A 15,189-nucleotide genomic window follows, 5' to 3' on the forward strand; every position below is an offset into this window, starting at 1 on the left:
TAATAGACAAATCATTAGATCGTACATTGTAATAAGTAGTGATCTAATGTAATAGCACAAATCATTGGATCATACATTGTAATAAGTAGTGATCTAATGTAATAGACAAATCATTGAATCATACATTGTAATAAGTAGTGATCTAATGTAATAGACAAATCATTAGATCATACATTGTAATAAGTAGTGATCTAATGTAATAGTACAAATCATTAGATCATACATTGTAATAAGTAGTGATCTAATGTAATAGACAAATCATTAGATCATACATTGTAATAAATAGTGATCTAATGTAATAGACAAATCATTAGATCAAACATTGTAATAAGTAGTGATCTAATGTAATAGCACAAATCATTAGATCATACATTGTAATAAGTAGTGATCTAATGTAATAGACAAATCATTAGATCATACATTGTAATAAGTAGTGATCTAACGTAACAGACAAATCATTAGATCATACATTGTAATAAGTAGTGATCTAACGTAACAGAAATCATTAGATCAAACATTGTAATAAGTTGTGATCTAATGTAATAGACAAATCATTAGATCATACAATGTAATAAGTAGTGATCTAATGTCATAGACAAATCATTAGACCATACATTGTAATAAGTAGTGATCTAATGTAATAGCACAAATCATTAGATCATACATTGTAATAAGTAGTGATCTAACGTAACAGACAAATCATTAGATCATACATTGTAATAAGTTGTGATCTAATGTTTTAGCACAAATCATTAGATCATACATTGTAATAAGTAGTGATCTAATGTAATAGACAAATCATTAGATCATACATTGTAATAAGTAGTGATCTAATGTTATAGCACAAATCATTGGATCATACATTGTAATAAGTAGTGATCTAATGTAATAGCACAAATCATTAGATCATACATTGTAATAAGTAGTGATCTAATGTAATAGCACAAATCATTAGATCGTACATTGTAATAAGTAGTGATCTAATGTCATAGACAAATCAATAGATCATGCATTGTAATAAGTAGTGATCTAATGTAATAGACAAATTATTAGAACATACATTGTAATAAGTAGTGATCTAATGTAATAGACAAATCATTAGATCATACATTGTAATAAGTAGTGATCTAATGTAATAGACAAATCATTAGATCGTACATTGTAATAAGTAGTGATCTAATGTCATAGACAAATCATTAGATCATACATTGTAATAAGTAGTGATCTAATGTAATAGCACAAATCATTAGATCATACATTGTAATAAGTAGTGATCTAATGTAACAGACAAATCATTAGATCATACATTGTAATAAGTTGTGATCTAATGTTTTAGCACAAATCATTAGAACATACATTGTAATAAGTAGTGATCTAATGTAATAGACAAATCATTAGATCATACATTGTAATAAGTAGTGATCTAATGTTATAGCACAAATCATTGGATCATACATTGTAATAAGTAGTGATCTAATGTAATAGCACAAATCATTAGATCATACATTGTAATAATTAGTGATCTAATGTAACAGACAAATCATTAGATCATACATTGTAATAAGTAGTGATCTAGTGTTATAGCACAAATCATTGGATCATACATTGTAATAAGTAGTGATCTAATGTAATAGCACAAATCATTGGATCATACATTGTAATAAGTAGTGATCTAATGTAATAGCACAAATCATTAGATCATACATTGTAATAAGTAGTGATCTAATGTTATAGCACAAATCATTAGATCATACATTGTAATAAGTAGTGATCTAATGTAATAGACAAATCATTAGATCATACATTGTAATAAGTAGTGATCTAATGTAATAGACAAATTATTAGATCATACATTGTAATAAGTAGTGATATAATGTAACAGACAAATCATTAGATCATACATTGTAGTAAGTGGTGATCTAATGTAATAGACAAATCATTAGATCATACATTGTAATAAGTAGTGATCTAACGTAACAGACAAATCATTAGATCATACATTGTAATAAGTAGTGATCTAATGTTATAGCACAAATCATTAGATCATACATTGTAATAAGTAGTGATCTAATGTTATAGCACAAATCATTAGATCATACATTGTAATAAGTAGTGATCTAATGTAATAGACAAATCATTAGATCATACATTGTAATAAGTAGTGATCTAATGTAATAGACAAATCATTAGATCATACATTGTAATAAGTAGTGATCTAATGTTATAGCACAAATCATTGGATCATACATTGTAATAAGTAGTGATCTAATGTAATAGACAAATCATTGGATCATACATTGTAATAAGTAGTGATCTAATGTAACAGACAAATCATTAGATCATACATTGTAATAAGTAGTGATCTAATGTTATAGCACAAATCATTGGATCATACATTGTAATAAGTAGTGATCTAATGTAATAGCACAAATCATTGGATCATACATTGTAATAAGTAGTGATCTAATGTAACAGACAAATCATTAGATCATACATTGTAATAAGTAGTGATCTAATGTAACAGACAAATCATTAGATCATACATTGTAATAAGTTGTGATCTAATGTTTTAGCACAAATCATTAGATCATACATTGTAATAAGTAGTGATCTAATGTAATAGACAAATCATTAGATCATACATTGTAATAAGTAGTGATCTAATGTTATAGCACAAATCATTGGATCATACATTGTAATAAGTAGTGATCTAATGTAATAGCACAAATCATTAGATCATACATTGTAATAATTAGTGATCTAATGTAACAGACAAATCATTAGATCATACATTGTAATAAGTAGTGATCTAGTGTTATAGCACAAATCATTGGATCATACATTGTAATAAGTAGTGATCTAATGTAATAGCACAAATCATTAGATCATACATTGTAATAAGTAGTGATCTAATGTAATAGACAAATCATTAGATCATACATTGTAATAAGTAGTGATCTAATGTAATAGACAAATTATTAGATCATACATTGTAATAAGTAGTGATATAATGTAACAGACAAATCATTAGATCATACATTGTAATAAGTAGTGATCTAACGTAACAGACAAATCATTAGATCACACATTGTAATAAGTAGTGATCTAATGTTATAGCACAAATCATTAGATCATACATTGTAATAAGTAGTGATCTAATGTTATAGCACAAATCATTGGATCATACATTGTAATAAGTAGTGATCTAATGTAATAGCACAAATCATTAGATCATACATTGTAATAAGTAGTGATCTAATGTTATAGCACAAATCATTAGATCATACATTGTAATAAGTAGTGATCTAATGTAATAGACAAATCATTAGATCATACATTGTAATAAGTAGTGATCTAATGTTATAGCACAAATCATTGGATCATACATTGTAATAAGTAGTGATCTAATGTAATAGACAAATCATTGGATCATACATTGTAATAAGTAGTGATCTAATGTAACAGACAAATCATTAGATCATACATTGTAATAAGTAGTGATCTAATGTTATAGCACAAATCATTGGATCATACATTGTAATAAGTAGTGATCTAATGTAATAGCACAAATCATTGGATCATACATTGTAATAAGTAGTGATCTAATGTAACAGACAAATCATTAGATCATACATTGTAATAAGTAGTGATATAATGTAACATACAAATCATTAGATCATACATTGTAATAAGTGGTGATCTAATGTAATAGACAAATCATTAGATCAAACATTGTAATAAGTAGTGATATAATGTAATAGACAAATCATTAGTTCATACATTGTAATAAGTAGTGATCTAATGTCATAGCACAAATCATTGAATCATAAATTGTAATAAGTAGTGATCTAATGTAATAGACAAATCATTAGATCATACATAATAATAAGTGGTGATCTAATGTAATAGACAAATCATTAGATCATACATTGTAATAAGTAGTGATCTAATGTAATAGTACAAATCATTAGATCATACATTGTAATAAGTAGTGATCTAATGTAATAGACAAATCATTAGATCATACATTGTAATAAGTAGTGATCTAATGTAATAGACAAATCATTAGATCATACATTGTAATAAGTAGTGATCTAATATAAAAGACAAATCATTAGATCATACATTGTAATAACTGGTGATCTAATGTAATAGACAAATCATTAGATCATACATTGTAATAAGTAGTGATCTAATGTAATAGTACAAATCATTAAATCATACATTGTAATAAGTAGTGATCTAATGTAATAGACAAATCATTAGATCATACATTGTAATAAGTAGTGATCTAATGTAATAGACAAATCATTAGATCATACATTGTAATAAGTAGTGATCTAATATAAAAGACAAATCATTAGATCATACATTGTAATAACTGGTGATCTAATGTAATAGACAAATCATTAGATCATACATTGTAATAAGTGGTGATCTAATGTAATAGTACAAATCATTAGATCATACATTGTAGTAAGTAGTGATCTAATGTAATAGACAAATCATTAGATCATACATTGTAATAAGTAGTGATCTAATGTAATAGACAAATCATTAGATCATACATTGTAATAAGTAGTGATCTAATGTAATAGACAAATCATTAGATCATACATTGTAATAAGTTGTGATCTAATGTAATAGACAAATCATTAGATCATACATTGTAATAAGTGGTGATCTAATGTAATTGTTAGAACCTTGCTCTTAGGTTTTTTCCTTTGCTGGTCACATGACCTTGTTGGCCTATTTAATCCTGCTCCGCCCTTCTGGCTTTGCTGGACTTCATTGTATAACTACTTTCTAGCTAGCCTGTGCTCTGTATCTAACTCTGTTAGTTTGCTTGGTCTACGGACCTCTATGTTCTATATATTTTGTTTGTTCGTCTGTCTGCTACTATTTCTGTTAGGAGGTGTCCCATTTTCCTCCCAGTCCTTAGTACTTGTAGGGATTCCTTCCCCACATCTATAGGTCTCCGTACAGACTAGCTTAGGACTTTAGCAGGTCTGATCGCAGGATCAGGTTCCCTGTTACATCGTAGGGATTCAGCTGAGTTCTATCGTAGGGACAGATCTCCTCTCTTTCCTTAGCTCTGGTAGCAGAACATAACAGTAATATCACAAACCATTAGATAATACATTGTAATAAGTAGTGATCTCATGTAATAGCACAAATCATTAGATAATGCATTGTAATAAGTAGTGATCTAATGTAATAGACAAATCATTAGTAGTGTTGAGCCACCCCCGTAGTGTTCGAGTTCGGTTCGGTTCGTCGAACACCCGTGTGTTCGCCGAACTGTTCGTCGAACACCTTCGAACACCGTTAAACCAATGGCAGGCAAACAAAAACACATAGAAACACATAGAAAACACCTTCAAAGGTGTCCAAAAGCTGACAAACTGCTCAGAAGACACAACTAACACATGGAAAAGTGACAAGTACATATAGACATGCGAAAAGAAAAGAGGTGGAGGAGTAAAAGGAGGGGGAGACACAGATATAGGCATGTCATGCCCTTCTAAAATCCAAAAAGTGAGAAGCCGACACGGCCAGTCCGCTCCTGCCCGTGCCACCTCCGTGTCGCCGGGTTTGTGCCAGAGCCGCGGTGAACCCTGACGGCCAGCCCCCCTCTCCCAATACTGGTGCCTGTCCGCTGGTGGGTCGAGAGAGCCCCCCTGTGGTGGAGGCAGCTCTAAGCTTTTTAATTTAAATTGTCTCTCTAATTTGAATGAATACACTTTAAATCCATTTACAAGGATCTATTGGAGGGCAAGTCTCATGCCAGCAGCCGCGTAATTCCAGCTCCAGTAGCGTCCACTAAAGCTGCTGCAGTTAAAAAGCTTTTATAAGGATCGAGCTCGGCTGTCCACCGCAAGGCATCCTACTGCCAGTCCCAGCCCCTATGCCTTGGGGTGCCTCCTGATGCTCTTCACTGAGTATCCCGTGGTCCCGAAGCATTTCCTTTAAAAAAATTAAGTGTCCAAACTACAGGTGGTGTAGCTTGCTTAACAGCCGGGATAATCCGCTGACTAGCAGACACTGCTACTAGGCACAAAGTATTTCCTGGGCTAGATGCAGTTAAAAATTTGTAAGTAGATACTCTCGTTGGATGCTGAGAAAGCATTACATAGAGTCTCCTGGCACGCCATATATGATTCTCTTAAAAAGCTTGGGGTAGGGGTCTAGGGGACCCTTTTATAGCCAAAATCACGGCCCTGTATCACAATACGTCACCTAGGCTGAAGATAAATGGAACTATAGCACCGAGGGCTCGGTTGCTACAGACGTATTGCACCTCACCCAGAGGTGTGATATCTCACTCTCAGATAAGGATGGAGTGTGGATCAGGACCCGACACCTGCATGCATTACACCACATTGCCGTGGGGCAGGGCGACCAATATGCCCCTGAGATGGGCACGACAGTCCCTGTCCCTGGCTGGAGTGGGGGGAGGGAACACTGAGGAAGGGGAACCCTGCAGTGCAGGAGCAGGGAGGAAGCAGTTCCTGGGTGCATTGAGAAGGGAGTATAAAAGGTGGGCACCATCTTAGTTCAGTGCAGAGAAGTCTGAGCAGAAGTGGCAGGGAGCAGGGGCTCTGCATGAGCTCTGCTCCGGAGGCGGGCCTAGTAACAGAGGCCCAGGCCTGCAAGAGGGAGAAGGAAGGAAGAGGAGCGGAGAAGGCTCCAGGAACGAGGAATGAAGGGATCCCAGGGGTGCGGACGGGCGAGTCGCCACCGCACGCCCGAATCCACCTGCGTGGAGGGGTCAGGCCAAAGGGGGAGACCGGTCCCCGAACTAGTGGAGGCAAGAAACGACCCTCAGCTAGAAACCGGAGGCTCTGACATTTTATGTGGCGCAGCCCCTTGCTACACCCGCTAGGAAGGCACCACATAGGGTCAGGGAAACTGGCGCCAAGTTTACCAAGAGGAGACCCGAGGCAGCAAGACAGAAGTGTTGGTAAGAAAGGCCAGACAAAGGACACACAAAGGGGGTCCTGTGAAGCGCTCCAAAGTTATCTGGGAGTTGTCTGAGCCCCTCACCTGGTGAGCACAGTACAACGTGGGCAGCCGTTACCTGCAGACGTGGTCTGGATAATAAGAACTGTGAGTAAAGGCCCTGAACTGCATCACTGACTCCGTGTCGTTACTGCTGCTGCCCTGCACCATCACCCCCATCCTCCGCATACACTGACCTGAGGCTATACTCCTCCCATGGGGAGTTATGCTACGCTCTGCTGCACCCACAACACCAGCCTTAGCGGTCTGCCCTGTAGCGGCGGTTCACTCTGACCGCAATCCACGGGTGGCGTAGTCGGACATTTAAACATCAAAACCACATAAATAGTTCCGACACTGGTTTGACCGCCCTGAGCCACGGAAACGGATCGCCGCCACGAAGACTACAACCACCAGCATCCACCAAAAAGGGTCCGGCTCTGGGTGTCCCAAGGCCCAGGGGGTGCGTCAGAACATTTTCATCACCTTTCACAATCACCAATGGGACAAGGCAGGGATGTCCTCTGTCCCCTCTCTTATACATCCTAGTGACGGAGCACCTGCTCTCATCAATTCGCCATAACCCCAATATTAGGTGGATTGAGGTGGGAGGCACCGAGTACAAGTGCTCTCTATTTGCTGATGATGTCCTAGTATATATCACTCAATCACATATATCCATCCCTGCTGTTATGGCTGAAATAGATCACTTTGTTACATGGTAAAATTTTAAAATCAATGCAGCGAAGTCTGAGGCCCTCGATGTCTCCCTCCCTAAATCCATATAGGATTCCATCCAGTCCAACTTTCCCTTTGCCTGGCCCTCACAGGGTATCAAATACTTAGGAATTCCTATTCATAGAGACCTCTCCCATCTATGTTATCTTAATTTTGGGCCCTTTATTGAACAATTCCATACAGACCACGGTTGGCAAGTTAGAACTGTAAGATTCACTACGTGAACCGCTGGTGTTTTGTGGAAAAGCACATGTACACCGCGTTCCAAATTATTATGCAAAAAGTGTTTAGGAGTGATAAGGGAAGAATTTGTTTGTTTGTCAGTTAAACTCATTGATGGTGATGTGTGTCAGGGCTCTTTATATCACTGTAAGCAATTGCAGACACCTATGCTAATTAGTTTGGCAGGTGTGTCCAATGAAAGGCAAGACTACTTAAGAAGGCTCTCTCACATTATTAAGCAGCCTACATTTTCTGCCAAAATGGGAAAGAAAAAGGATGTGTCGGCTGCTGAGAAGCAACAAATTGTGGAGTGTTTAGGTCAAGGCATGACTACAATCAACATTGTGCGATGATCAGGATGAAGTGTCTTGGCAATCAAGAAGTATGTAGCTGATTCACAGTACACACGTGTGCGTGCTGATAAGGGCAAATTGAGGACTCTTTCCTACAGGCAATTACGTCAGGTTGAAAGAGCAGCGGCAAAAAAGCCTTGTCATAGCAGCAGACAAGTTTTTGAAGCTGCTTGTGCCTCCAACGTCCCCCGAACAACAAGATGCAGGGTCCTTCAGAGGTTTGCAGCTGTGCATACGCCATCCTGTCGACCTCCTCTATCCACTTCACACAAGCAGAAACGGCTCCAGTGGGCCAAACATTACATGAAGACTGATTTCAAAACTGTTTTGTTCACGGATGAGTGCCGTGCAGCGCTCGATGGTCCAGATGGATGGAGTGGAGGATGGCTGGTTGATGGACACCCCACGCAAACACGGCTACAGCGCCAACAAGGAGGAGGTGGAGTGATGTTTTGGGCTGGAATCATGGGGAGAGAGATTGTCGGCCCCTTTAGGATCCCTGAAGGCGTTAAAGATGAACTCCATAATGTATGTGGATTTTCTCAAACAGCACTTCCTGCCATGGTTCAAGAAGAAGAACCGTGTATTTCACAGCAAGATCATTTTTCTGCATGATAATGCACCATCTCATGCTGCACATAAAACATCTGCATCTCTGACTGATATGGGCATAAAAGGGGACAAACTTATGGTGTGACCCCCATGCTCCCCTGACCTCTACCCCATTCAGAACCTTTGGAGCATCATTAAAAGGAGTGTCTATGATGGCGAGAGGCAGTTCACATCTAAGCAACAGCTCTGGGAGGGTATTCTGTCCTCATGCAAAACAATTGAAGCAGAAACCATCCAAAACATGACAAATTCAATGGACGAGAGAGTTCAGAAGCTCCTTTCGAACAAGGGGTCCTATGTGAAAATGTAACATCACCTAGAATAAAGTTTTGAGTTGAAAACTGTTTGATTTCAGTTTCTAACAACCTGCTAATGCTTATAATTTCAAAAATGACCATTTTTTTGGTCTTTATTAAAATGAAAAGGTTGATCGAAAAGTTTGGGGGATCTAAGAGTGTGGCAACCCAGTAGTCATGATTACTTCGAATTCTGACAATATGAGGGTCATGCTGCAGGTAGTGCAGCAAGAAGGCACTTATGTGTCTTGCGCATCTCGGAGCCCCAAAATTATTTTCCGGGCTAGATGCAGCTAAAAATTATTTTTAATTTTAAATCTGGTGGAGCTTATTATAGATGGCCTAATAGGATCAGTGCTGCACACTGCTACAAAGCCCAAATTATTTTCCAGTCAAGATACAGATAAACATGATTAGTAATTTGAAAGCTTAAAACGTTTGGTAGGGTGATTTTAACCAATCATCAAGCTTTTACTCTCCCCAGGATGACACAGGGGTAGAAAAGTCGTTTCGGATCCATGATTTGTTCATCTTTATGAACGTGAGTCTGTCTACATTATCAGTGGAGAGCCTCGTGCGCTTATCTGTCAGCACACCACCAGCAGCGCTGAACACACGTTCAGACAGAACGCTGGCTGCGGGGCATGACAAGATCTCCAAGGCGTAAGTGGCTAGCTCCGGCCATTTATCCAGATTGGAAGCCCAAAAAGAGCAAGGGTCCAGTGACACAGTCGTGGCTTCAATGTTTACTTGGAGATACTCCTGTACCATCGTCTCTAGGCGTTGACTATGTGTCAGACTTCTTGTCTCCTGTGGCCTTGCAAAGGATGGGCTAAAAAAGTGGTAAAATGATTCCGCAAAATTGATGTTACCAGCAGATACTGTGGTTCTGTTACGGTTTGAGTGCTGAACACTTGACGGTCCCACGGTTGGCAAGTTGGAACTGTGAGATTCACTACGTGCACCACTGGTATTTTGTGGAAAAGCACATGTAAGATTCTGCAACAGTCTCTGCTGATACTCCTGCATGCGTGCATCCCTTTCTATGGCAGGAATAATTTCTGCAAATTTACTTTTGTACCGGGGATCTAACAGTGTGGCAACCCAGTAGTCAGGATTATTTCTAATTCTCACAATTCGAGGGTCATGTTGCAGGTAGTGCAGCAAGAAGGCACTCATGTGTGTTGCGCATCCAGGAGCACCAAGTCCCTGTTGTGTTGGTGGCGAGGTAACAATCATGCTTCCTTCCTCTGTCCTCTCCCCCCAACCTCGCACAACAGAAATGTGATCAAGGTCTCCCTCATCTGATGAGTCTTCCATCAGTTCGTCCTCCACTTCTTCCTGGGCTCCTGCACCTTCCTCACTAGTTTGGCTGCTACCATGCGCCCTGGTAAAATCATCTCCCCCACCCTCACATGCCTGCCGCCTTGGTGCTGCCGACCGTCTGGACCTTGCAGATGTTAGCCCTTCCGCATACAACTCCTCCTCCTCTACTTCCTCCACCTCCTCTTGTGCAACCACCTGACTCCGCATTCTGTTTAACATGTGCTCCAGCATGTAAATCACCGGAATAGTCATGCTGATAATGGCATCGTCAGCACTAAACATCTTCGTCGCCATTTCAAAACTGTGCAGAAGGGTGCATAGGTCCCTGATCTGAGACCACTCCTCCAGCGTGATTTGCCCCACCTCTGAATCTCGTTGGCCCAGGCTATACGTCAGAACGTATTGCACCAGGGCTTGTCGGTGCTGCCACAGTCGCTGCAACATGTGCAGAGTTGAATTCCACCGGGTAGGCACATCGCATTTTAGCCGGTGAAGTGGCAGGCCCAACGACTTCTGTAGAGATGTAAGTCGCTGAGCTGCGGGATGCGAACGGCGGAAGTGAGCACACAGCGACCGTTCCCTCTGCAGAAGGCCATCTAGTCTGGGATAGTGGGCTAAAAATTGCTGGACAACCAGGTTCAACACGTGAGCCATACAAGGCACGTGTGTGACATTGCCCCGGCGAAGGGCCGCACCCAGGTTTGCAGCATTGTCGCACACGGCCTTCCCTGGTTTCAGGTCCAGTGGAGACAACCATTCATGAAATTGGTTCTCCAGAGCTGACCACAACTCCTCAGCTGTGTGACTCACATTTCCCAGACATTTCAATGTAAAAACCGCCTGATGACGTTGAGCCCTACTGTCAGCATAGTAAGGAGGTGTGCAGGATCCCTTCTGCGCAGTTAGAAAGCTTGTGGCATGACCAGACAGGCTTTGGGTGCAGGTGGAAGACCGAGAGGAGGTTGAGGAGGCAGAAGCAGTGGAGGAACTTTGACATAAAGAGGTTTGACGCACAACTCGTGGGGACGGCAAGACTTGGACAGCAGCCCCTTGTCCTGCTGTCACCATAGTTACCCAGTGCCCAGTCAGCGACATGTAACGCCCCTGTCCATGCCTACTCGTCCAAGTGTCTGTGGTGAAATGCACCCTGTCACACACAGAGTTTCTCAAAGAAGCGGTGATGTTGTGTGCGACATGCTGGTGGAGCGCAGGCACACCTTTCTTTGAGAAGTAGTGCCGACTGGGCATCTGGTACTGGGGCACTGCGACGGACATAAGGTCTCGAAAATCCTCTGTGTCCACCAGGCGGAAAGGCAGCATTTCTGTAGCCAAGAGCTTGCAGATGGTGAAATTCAACCTCTTAGCTTTCTCATGGCTAGGAGGAAATGGTCTTTTACTTGTCCACATCTGAGGGACCGAGGGCTGGCTATTGTGCTTAGATGGGGTTGATAAGGGTGTCCCCGGCAAACTGCCGGTCTGTGAGGAAGATGCAGGCGGACATGTTAGGTTGCCTTGATCCAAAGGTGGTGCTATCGATGTCGGACAGCGCTCAACACCAGCTGGTGTTACCACCTCCAAAGAAAATGATGACCTGCCAATCACGCTGGCTGTTGCGGGTAAAGAGGTGGCAGGTCTGCGCCCCAAAACAGGTGTGACTGCTGTCCCCCCAGTCACAGAGGATGAAGAGGCCGCGGATGCACAAGATATGGAAGACGGTGGTTGGCCCGGCCGGCTAGGCCGCATTGTAGCACACTGAGCTTCCCACTGCAACTTATGCTTCATGTCCATGTGCCGGTTCATGCATGAAGTACTCAAACTATGTATTTTTTGGCCTCTACTTAGCTTTTGCTGACAAATGTTACAGATAACACGAGTTGGGTCATCTTTATCGATCTGAAAAAATGCCCAGGCTATGCAAGGCTTAGCACCCATGCGACCTGAAGAGCCACCACGACTTGTGGTGAGAGGCAGAGTTGTGTTTGAGGATGCAGTTGTTGACGTGCTTCCAGTACTACGTCTCTGTCCAGGAAGGCGCAACCTGACCTCGTCGTCACTAGCATTTTCCTCCACCTCCTCTGCTGACCTCATCTCTTGGCTGACTGTGGGTTGACAGTAAGTGGGATCTCCGACCTCATCATCATCACCCTGTGCGTTATCACACCCGTCGTCCTCAGAGCCAACCTGTTCCTGCCCTGACAAAAAACTAAAGTTGTCGCTCCAATCAGGTATTTGAGTCTTATCATCGTCTTCCTCATTGTCTCCACCAACAGGAGTTACAGTTTGGGAATGAGGGTCTACATTATGGTCAGAACCTTCTGCGTCTGGTCCTGGATCCGACTCATAAAGATTCTGGGCATCAGTGCAGATCATTTCCTAGTCTGGATTCACAGAAGCGCTGGAGTCGACCTCTGATTCCCAGGCTATAGTATGAGTAAACAGCTCTACAGACTCAATCATCTGTTCTACCTCATACTCAGACGGGCAGCTGGAGATTTGGGAGCTGTGAGGAAGCAAGTGCGATTTGGGTGACACCTTTGAGGACTGGAGTATTTGTGATGTTGAAGTTGATGTGGAGGAGAGCCCACTTAAAGGAGCACTTGATATCCGTTGAAGCACCTGCTGTTTTTGTGCCTCATCTGGAATTTGTAGCGATTGGCGTGGCCGTAAGAAAGGGATCTTATCACATTGTCCGCTAAAAGAAGTAGACATTTTAGTTTGGCTGGAAGATGGTCTTTCTTCTGCAGATGTTACTGTTGCTTTAACACCTACCCCACGGACACAACCTTTTTTCCCCTTCCCAACACGCCTATTCCCCTTTCCACCAGCAGCAGGCCTTTTTCCACTCATTTTGGTGGTTAACTAAATCACAACTCTGGAGTTGTTTGCACAAAAAAACAATGGATGGTACCCGAGCAGAGCTGAGTGGCCAAACTGTGGCATTAGGCCAAAACTATTGGCTGGGTTAGATGCAGAAAAAAATTATTTTGAATTTGCAACCTGATGGAGGTCAGTATAGATGGACTAATACAACAAGTCGCACACACAGCTAGAAGCCCAAATATTTTTTCAGAGGTACTGTAGATGCAGATAAAAATTAGTTTTAATTTGCAACCTGATGGAGGTCAGTATAGATGGACTAATAGAGAAAGTCCGACACACTACTAGAAGGCCAAATATTTTTTCAGAGGTAGATGCAGAAAAAAATATATTCAGTTTGCAACCTGATGGAGGTCAGTATAGATGGACTAATACAACAAGTTCCACACACAGCTAGAAGCCGAATATTTTTTCAGAGGTAGATGCAGAAAAAAATATATTCAGTTTGCAACCTGATGGAGGTCAGTATAGATGGACTAATACAACAAGTCCCACACACAGCTAGAAGCCGAATATTTTTTCAGAGGTAGATGCAGAAAAAAATATATTCAGTTTGCAACCTGATGGAGGTCAGTATAGATGGACTAATACAACAAGTCCCACACACAGCTAGAAGCCCAAATATTTTTTCAGAGGTACTGTAGATGCAGACAAAAATTATTTTTAATTTGCAACCTGATGGAGGTCAGTATAGATGGACTAATAGACCAAGTCCCACACACTGCTAGAAGCCCAAATATTTTTTCAGAGCTAGATGCAGAAAAAAATTATTTTTAATTTGCAACCTGATGGAGGTCAGTATAGATGGACTAATAGACCAAGTCCCACACACTGCTAGAAGCCCAAATATTTTTTCAGAGCTAGATGCAGAAAAAAAATATTTTTAATTTGCAACCTGATGGAGGTCAGTATAGATGGACTAATAGACCAAGTTCCACACACCGCTAGAAGCCCAAATAATTTTTCAGAGCTAGATGAAGAAAAAAATTATTTTTAATTTGCAACCTGATGGAGGTCAGTATAGATGGACTAATAGACCAAGTCCCACACACTGCTAGAAGCCCAAATATTTTTTCAGAGCTAGATGCAGAAAAAAATTATTTTTAATTTGCAACCTGATGGAGGTCAGTATAGATGGACTAATAGACCAAGTCCCACACACCGCTAGAAGCCCAAATATTTTTTCAGAGCTAGATGCAGAAAAAAATTATATTCAATTTGCAACCTGCTGGAGGTCAGTATAGAAGGACTAATAGAACAAGTCCCACACACTGCTAGAAGCCCAAATATTTTTTCAGAGCTAAATGAAGAAAAAAATTATTTTTAATTTGCAACCTGATGGAGGTCAGTATAGATGGACTAATAGACCAAGTCCCACACACTGCTAGAAGCCCAAATATTTTTTCAGAGCTAAATGAAGAAAAAAATTATTTTTAATTTGCAACCTGATGGAGGTCAGTATAGATGGACTAATAGACCAAGTCCCACACACTGCTAGAAGCCCAAATATTTTTTCAGAGCTAGATGCAGAAAAAAATTATTTTTAATTTGCAACCTGATGGAGGTCAGTATAGATGGACTAATAGACCAAGTCCCACACACCGCTAGAAGCCCAAATATTTTTTCAGATCTAGATGCAGAAAAAAATTATATTCAATTTGCAACCTGCTGGAGGTCAGTATAGAAGGACTAATAGAACAAGTCCCACACACTGCTAGAAGCCCAAATATTTTTTCAGAGCTAAATGAAGAAAAAAATTATTT

Source organism: Phyllobates terribilis, unplaced genomic scaffold, assembly GCF_046119375.1.
Source record: "Phyllobates terribilis strain yellow unplaced genomic scaffold, ASM4611937v1 Scaffold_1__5_contigs__length_1240528914, whole genome shotgun sequence".
NCBI lineage: Eukaryota > Metazoa > Chordata > Amphibia > Anura > Dendrobatidae > Phyllobates > Phyllobates terribilis.